This window comes from Temnothorax nylanderi, unplaced genomic scaffold, assembly GCF_030848795.1.
Source record: "Temnothorax nylanderi isolate EJ_2023f unplaced genomic scaffold, tnyl_v1.0 TNYL_tig0736_pilon, whole genome shotgun sequence".
Taxonomy (NCBI): domain Eukaryota; kingdom Metazoa; phylum Arthropoda; class Insecta; order Hymenoptera; family Formicidae; genus Temnothorax; species Temnothorax nylanderi.
Genome location: NW_027249798.1, coordinates 61,665 through 70,582, shown reverse-complemented (window position 1 = coordinate 70,582; position 8,918 = coordinate 61,665). Strand labels below are relative to the sequence as shown.

General features: G+C 41.5%; 1 pseudogene; it reads left to right on the top strand.

The window, feature by feature from the left end:
* Positions 1 to 2,841: 2,841 nt before the first annotated feature.
* LOC139785087 (uncharacterized) lies at positions 2,842 to 8,786 on the top strand (annotated as a pseudogene).
* The last annotated feature ends 132 nt before the right edge of the window (positions 8,787 to 8,918 follow it).

The following is an 8,918-nucleotide window of genomic DNA, read 5'->3' as shown; positions in this document are numbered from 1 at the left end:
AAAGGGTTGAAATTAATTAATTAACTCATGAATTTCGCGCGCAGCGCTCTATAATTCGTTACTGCATCGTCAAAGAATTAGGTGCTCGCGTTATTATGGTCTTAAAATAATCCTGAGGGATTGTACTTTAAGAAAATATCACGATTCGAATTTAGTGCTAGCTGCAAAGCGTTGAAATTAATTAATTAACTCATGAAGCGCGCGCGCCGCGCTCTATAATTCGTTACTGCATCGTCAAAGAATTAGGTGCTCGCGTTATTATGGTCCTAAAATAATCCTGAGGGATTGTACTTTAAGAAAATATCACGATTCGAATTTAGTGCTAGCTGCAAAGCGTTGAAATTAATTAATTAACTCATGAAATGCGCGCGCAGCGCTCTAAAGTTCGTTACTGCATCGTCAAAGAATTAGGTGCTTGCGTTATTATGGTCCTAAAATAATCCTGAGGCATTGTACTTTAAGAAAATATCACGATTCGAATTTAGTGCTAGCTGTATAGTGTTGAAATTAATTAGTTTATCCGCGAAGCGCGCGCGCCGCGCTCTAAAGTGCGTTACAGAATCGTCAAAGAATTAGGTGCTCGCGTTATTATGGTCCTAAAATAATCCTGAGGGATTGTACTTTAAGAAAATATCACGATTCGAATTTAGTGCTAGCTGCAAAGCGTTGAAATTAATTAATTAACTCATGAAGCGCGCGCGCCGCGCTCTATAATTCGTTACTGCATCGTCAAAGAATTAGGTGCTCGCGTTATTATGGTCCTAAAATAATCCTGAGGGATTGTACTTTAAGAAAATATCACGATTCGAATTTAGTGCTAGCTGTATAGTGTTGAAATTAATTAGTTTATCCGCGAAGCGCGCGCGCCGCGCTCTAAAGTGCGTTACAGAATCGTCAAAGAATTAGGTGCTCGCGTTATTATGGTCCTAAAATAATCCTGAGGGCATTGTACTTTAAGAAAATATCACGATTCGAATTTAGTGCTAGCTGTATAGTGTTGAAATTAATTAGTTTATCCGCGAAGCGCGCGCGCCGCGCTCTAAAGTGCGTTACAGAATCGTCAAAGAATTAGGTGCTCGCGTTATTATGGTCCTAAAATAATCCTGAGGAATTGTACTTTAAGAAAATATCACGATTCGAATTTAGTGCTAGCTGCAAAGGGTTGAAATTAATTAATTAACTCATGAATTCGCGCGCAGCGCTCTATAATTCGTTACTGCATCGTCAAAGAATTAGGTGCTCGCGTTATTATGGTCCTAAAATAATCCTGAGGGATTGTACTTTAAGAAAATATCACGATTCGAATTTAGTGCTAGCTGCAAAACGTTGAAATTAATTAATTAACTCATGAAGCGCGCGCGCCGCGCTCTATAATTCGTTACTGCATCGTCAAAGAATTAGGTGCTTGCGTTATTATGGTCCCAAAGTAATCCTGAGGCATTGTACTTTAAGAAAATATCACGATTCGAATTTAGTGCTAGCTGCATAGCGTTTAAATTAATTAATTTATCCATGGAGCGCGGCGCGCTTCGAATCGTGATATTCTTTTAAAGTACAATGTATGAAAATTATTTTAATACTATAATCATGCGAGCAACTAATTCGTAGACGATCAGGTGACGGAACTTAGTACTCAGCGCCAATGGCTGGTCTAAGTTAATTATCGTAATTGTTTTACTGTTAGCAATAAACTCAGATTTGGGAATATTTTGATAATATATGTTTTCGATCATTTTAGTAACGAATATATTCATGCAGCAAGTTTTTTAAGTGTTTGTGTCGACCGCGACGGTACTGTGTTCAATATATAGTTGTATATTTAAATAAATGTTATAATCTGTCAATATTTTATCGTTATTTTAGGGCACTTAATTAGCACTTAATTAGCACTAAATTATAGTGTACTTGTTTTTTATTTTCTGATATGGGGGGGTCCAGCTTAATGGCAAGCTGGACCCTCCCATTTTTTACGTGATTTCCTGCTAAACCGTTCGAGCACCAAAATTCGGACTAGGGCTCTTAATTAGCACCTAAATAGCACTAAATTTTTGACCTAGTGCGAACTTGATTTGCGCTGGTGGGGGGTCCAGCTTAATAGAGGTGTGATCTGTAACCAATTCTCCTATACACCCTTTCTTACTCTCACTACCTTACTTCTATCTCTTGACTCCCCCTCTTATTCTCTCTCCTTCCTTCTACCCCCCTTACGTGTACCTGCCTAATTCCACCCTTACTTACTTACTTCTCTCCTCTTTTCCTCGCTAATTCCTTCTCTCCCTTCCTTCCCCTCTTTCTCTTTTTTCGCTTCTTTTCCTTGGCTGCAGATTACTTTTCCGTCTCCTCTCACTTACCTTCGCTCGTACTGCTATCTTACTACCTGCCACGTGCCTTCGTCTCGCATTTCCCTCTCTCCTTCGACTATCGATCTATCGCTCCATCGATCCCGCCTATTTCCCAACGACAAGCGGTGCACACCTTGTATGTATTATTTCCCCTCCCTTCGTCCTTCCTTCCTCCATCTCCTTCCTTCCGCCTTCCTTGCTTCAGCCATTTCTCCGCTTCCCTCCTTTCTGCCACTGCTCTCTCCCCCTCCTTTCCTCTCTCTCTCTCCTCCCGCTCGCCACCTTCCCTCCTTCCTATTCTGTCTTCGCTCTGAAACAAAAACCCACTTCCTTTCCCCTCCCCTCCTCTTTACTCCAACCATCTCCCTCCGCCTCCCTTGCTTCTGTCCTTTCTTCGCTTCCCTCCCTTCTGCCAGCCTCCCCCACATTTCCAAAAATAATGTAACACGCGTCAGACTGCTCTCCTCCCCTCCCTCCTTCTCTCCCCCTTCCCCCGCTCGCCGCCTTCCCTCCCCCCTGATCCGTCCCCGCTCCTCCCGCCTACCTCTTACTCACCTTTCTTCCTATGTCCCTCGTCCTCGCCCGTATCCATACCCTCGCCTCCACCGCTTTATCCTCGTCCATCTTCCCCCTTAATCTACTCCCCTAGCTCCTTTCTCCTTGCCTCCAAAGTCCAGTTCACGCACGCTCGTCACCTCTTCTCCTTCCTCGTTCTACCACTCCGTCGCTTTCTCTCCTTCTCTTTCCATCACCTGTCTATCTGTCCGGCCTCTTCGGTCATTCGATCCATCGATCTGTCGCGACGCCTCCCTGCTCCGTTCCATACCTGCCGCGCCACCATCGACAAATCCTCTGTCTCGCGACAGATCGATCGATCGCCCGATCGATACTCCCTGCTGCCAACTCGCTCAGCTCCCTCGTCGTGTAATCTGGGCTGCTACCTCCATTCCTTCACTCCCGCCCTTCTCCCTAACCTCACTTTCCACGTGCCACTTCACCAACGATTCCCGTCTCCTCCAGACCACCTTCCGCTTCGCCTCCATTCTCCCGTCTTCCTTTCGCACTCCCCTATCTACCCCCTTCAAACAACACCTTCCTCACCTCTCAATCTCTCCCTTCATCTCCTTTCACTCTCCTACCATTTATCCACCTGTTTCCCCGCCGAGGGCTACGGAGGAACCTTCGGGTAAATATTACTATTCGGGGAAAAGAAGAAAGAGCTTTTGAGCCCGCGCGAAGCGCGGGCGAAAAAGCTAGTGTGTTAATAAACATTTTGCATATTCTACAAAATATATATTGTTTACTATGCCATATGGCTTTCCACATACACATTATAATATAATTCCTATAATGGGCTTCCGGTACTGAGTAAGTAGAGAGAAACACGCTGGTCAAACGCGGCAGTATTTTTTCGAGCTTAACTGCCGTTCCTTCGCCGTGGGGCGAATTTGTTTCAGGTAATTTGCATGCACAGATATGCAGGACGGACTGCAGATATAAATTGGCGTTGTGGAGGCTGAGCTGCGGCCGAATTTCGGGGATTCTGTGTTGCTGCGACTATTTAGAGGTTAGGTGATAGAAGCGGAAACAAGCACGGAGAAACCGAAGCCAGAGCACCGCGAGGCGTCACGCGTCGATAAAGAAGAGAGTGACAGGAGGAAAGAGGTGCTGAAGAGATAACAAAAACGAGAAGAAGACTTAGATGGATGAGAAGGAGGGGGAAAGCAAGAAAAAAGATACTAAAGACGAGAAGGAGAAGGGGACGATAGAAAAAGGTAGAACTACAGGAGGCAGGCCCACGAGAGCGGGGGAGCTGTCAAGAGTAAGAGATAGGACAGGAAGCCAAGGAACAATTGTAGAATACATAAAAAAAAGAGGAAGGGAGGAAGAAAAAGAAATAGCAGATAGGGCCGAAAAGGAAATACTGGAAAATTTTAGTAAAGAAAAAAGGGTAATAAGATCGCCGCCAAACAAAATAAAAAGAGAGGAAGGGAAAGAAGAAGGCATGGAGGCGGAAAAAATGCTGAAAGAAATCTTAGCGAAAATGGAGGAACAAGAAAGAGAAAGAAAGAAGGATAAAGAAGAGATAATGAAAGAAATACACGTCCTGAGGGAGGAATATAGAAAGAGAGAAATGCTTTGGGAAGGGCAAAAAGCGAATTTAGAAAACAGAATAAAACAGTTGGAGGAGAAAGCACAAAAAGCGGAGAATTGCGGAGGCGAAAAGCTAGAGAGCAGAGAACTAAATGGAGAGAATGAAAGAGATGGAAAGAAACGCTGAATCAGCCGAAAGGAGAAGAAGGAAGAATAACATAATTGTAAAAAGAATAAAAGTAGAAAGTGGAGGTGAAGGAAGGGAGAGGATGGTGAAATTACTTGAAGAAATCTCCAAAAAGAAGGTGGAAGTGGATGAAGTGCAGGTAATTGGCCGGGGTGAACACAAAATGACGCTAGTCAGATTTCATAGATGGGAGGATAAAAAAGAAATAATGTCAAAGAGGAAGGAGATAGGAAGAGCAAGAAAGATATATATGGATGATGATCTGACGGCAACAGAGAGGCAAATACAAAAGCAGCTATGGAGTATAGTAAAGGCGGAGAGAGAGAAGGGGAAGAAAGCAACGGTAGGATACCAAAGAATATGGATAGACAATTGTGAAAAGAAATGGAATGAAAGCACCGAAAGGCTGGAAAACAGAGATGTTTTTCAGAAAGAGTAGAGAAGAGTAAAGACTGGGAGAGGGAGAGAGGGAGAGTGAGAGAGGAGGGAGAAGAAGAAAATAAGGCGGAAAAAGAAGGGGGATTAAGGATATGCTTCTGGAACTTAGCGGGACTAATTAAGAAATGTGAGGAAACATGGGATTATTTGGAAAATTTTGATGTGATAGGACTAGTGGAGACATGGGTGGAGGACGATAAATGGAGGAAGATTAAAAACAAACTGTCCAGTAAATTTATTTGGAATTGTATACCAGCGAAAAGAGAACACAGAAAAGGAAGAGCAAAAGGAGGGATAATAACAGCGGTCAACAAGAATTTGAAATTGGTAGAGACTAGGGAGATTAGCGACGAAGTGGCAGAAATAAAAGTAGAATATAATGGAAACAAATGGAGAATAATCACGTTATACAGTCAAAAGATGGAAGATACGATGGATACACTAAGGGAGAAGATACAAGAAGAGGACGAAGAATGGTTGCTAGTAGGAGGTGATTTCAATGCGAGAACGGGAAGCAGAGGAGGACCGATGAATGAGGAAGAAGAGATAGAAAAGAGGAGCGAGACCAGAAACTCGGTAGATAAAGTTATAAATAGGGAAGGACGTATACTAATAGATAAAATAGAAGAAAGAGGATGGGCGATACTAAACGGGAGTTTCGGAAGAGAAGGGGGATGGACTTATATAGGAGATTTGGGATCATCGGTTATAGACTATGTCCTAGGGAATGATAGAGCAGGAGAAGAAATAAATATGGTGGAAGAAGGAATCAGAACGGAATCGGATCATGTTCCGCTGGAGGTGGAGTTGATGGGACCAAAGGTGATGAAGGCAGGTGGAAGGAAGAAAGAAATAGAATTAGAAAGAAGCGACTGGACAGAAGAAGGGAGGAAAGAATATCATGAGAAATGTGAAGGATGGACGAGTACACAAACAGATACGGAAGATATCTGGAAGGAGATGAAAGAAAAAGTAAAGAGCGCTATAACGAAGCATAAGAAAAGAATAATACCATGGAGATTAGGAAGAAGAGAATGGTATAATAAAGAATGGAAGGAAAGGAAAAGAAGGCTGAGAAAATCGATGAGGAACTGGAAAAAGGGAAGGATCGGAAAAGAAGAGTTTGTGAGGGAAAGAAAGGAGCACAAGGAATGGTGTAAGGAGCAGAAGAAGAGGCACGAAAGCGAGGAAGAAGAAAGGATAAGGAACATTAAAAACGAAGCGGAAGCCTGGAAGTATATAAATAAATATAAGAAAAAGAAAAATGAAGGGATAAGCGAGGAGATACAAATGGAGGAATGGAGAGACCACTTCATGAAAATGTTAGGAGGGACGGAGGAAAGAGTGGTGCTAGACATAGAAGACGAGGAAGAAGAAGACGGCACGAGGACGGAGAGTATAAACGGAGTCGAAGAAATATCAAGGGAGGAGGTGATCGAAGTACTAAAGAAACTGAAGATGGGAAAGGCAACTGGAGAGGACGGGATTGAGAACGAGGCGTGGAGGTTTATGCAAAAGGATGTAGGCGAAGAATTCCTGAAGCTAATTAACAGAATCTGGAAAGGAGAGGGTATACCGGGAGATTGGAATAAAGGTATGATCAGCCCAATATACAAAAGAGGAGAGAGAAACGACCCAAAAAATTACCGAGGAGTTACGCTAATGAATACGGCGTACAAGATATATGCAAGCATCCTAAATGCCAGATTGGAGAAAGAGATAGAGTCTAAGTTAAGGGAAGTGCAATTCGGGTTTAGAAGGAATAGAGGAACGATGGATGCAGTATATACAGTAAACTATGTAGCAAATAAGGAGCTGAGTAAGAAAAGTGGAAAGATTTTTGCATTCTTTGTAGATCTCAGAGCAGCTTTCGATAAAGTGGATAGAAGAAAACTGAATGAAATAATGAAAAAGATAGGAATTGAAGATAATTTGAGGCGAAGAATAATGGAAACATATAAAGAAACGAGAAATGTAGTGAAGATAAGAGACAAGAAGACAGAGGAATTTTGGACAATAAACGGACTGAGACAGGGATGCCCGTTGAGCCCGAATCTATTCAATGTATACATCATGGATTTAGAGGAAGGAATGGAAAAAGGACAAGCAGGAGGACTGGTGATAGGGAAGGAAAAATTCTGGACAGTATCATACGCGGATGACGTAGTGTTAATGGCGACGAGAGAGGCGGAATTGAAGGAAATGATGAGAAGATTCAAGAAGTATTTGGAAGGAAAAGGCTTGAGTGTGAGCCCAGAGAAATAAAAAATAATGGTGTTCGAGAAAGCGGGGGGGAGAAGGAAGAAAAGGGCATGGAAATGGGGGGAGGAGGAAATAGAGGAGGTCAAAGAAATAAAGTATCTAGGATATATACTACAGAAGAATGGAGGAGCGGAGAGTCATATAAAGGAGAGGATGAAAAAGGCTACAATAGCGATGAAGAGGACATGGAGCATAGGCGAGAGAATATTTAAAGAGGATTTCGGGAGAAGGATGAAAATGTTTGAGGCACTGGTAGAAAGCGTGGCATTATATGGAGCCGAAATATGGGGGTGGTTATACGAAAGCAGATTAGATAAAATAAAAAGAAAGTACGTTAAATGGATTTTAGGATTGGATAGAAGAACCCCGAATTACATAATATCGGAAGAGGCCAAAATAAAGGAAATAAAAATGAGGGCAATAAGGAGAGCTGTGAGGTACGAGGAGAAGGCGAGACAGTCAGAAAAGAAAATAGTTCAAGCATGTATAAAAGATCTAGAGAGGAGCAGGCCAAGGAAAGAGGAAAGCAAATGGGAGATGAAGAGAAGAGAACTAATAGAGAAGGCAGGAATGGAGAAGGAGCAGCTAGGGAGAGAAATGGAGGCAGAGGACGGGGAGGCGGCGGAGAACCTCGTAAGGAGAATAGAGGAAAAAGAGAAGGAAGAGAGACAAATAAGGATAAACGAGTCAAGATACAATAGCAATTATAAAGAGATTGTAACAGAGGAGCTACCAAAGTATTTACTAGGGAAGAAGAAGAAAAAAGATAGAATGTTGATAGCCAGATACAGATGTGGGAGCGAGGTAAAAAGCAGTGAACATTGGAGAGCGGAAGAGGATAGAAGATGCAGAATATGCCAAAGAGAAGAGGAGAATATAGAACATATACTAAAAGAATGCGAAGCGACAAAAAATGAGATACAGTTAAATGTATTTTTAGGAGAGGAAGGAAATGGACTAGAGGTAATGAAATGGATAGAAAAGGTTAGAAGGGAAGCGGAAGGGGGGAAGGGGACGGAAGAAGAATAGTGGGAGGGGAAATGGAAAGACAGAATGCTAGTTGTTTGTAAATGAAATATAAATGTATGTATGTAAAGGAGAAAGCGTAAATTTATGTAAGGGTTGACGGAAGTCATCCTAAGCCGCAAGGCAAGGATTAAATAAATATAATATATATAATTCCTATAATGCATACATAATTTCTTCATCATTCGTATATACAAATATATTATACATTGCTTTTTAGCGTTGTTTCAAATCAAAACTTTGATTTACTCTCTATATTTTTTAATGCATTAAACGTAATTTTATGGTTGAAAAGAAAGTTATTTTTCGATCTACTCTCATATTATAATATATTCAATTCTAGCGCACAAATCCACTACAAATCGAATAATTTCGCACATATTTTGTTAGCAATAATTAAAATCCAACAAACATTAATTTTTTATAGGATTATCAGAAAAATCGACGAATACATGTTACAGCTGTCTTTTAAGCATTAGGAAAGAAAAATTAATTTCCTAACTAAATTAATTTTCTGTTATAAATATTATTAAAAAAATTGATGTCAACAACATACACCTTATAAATTT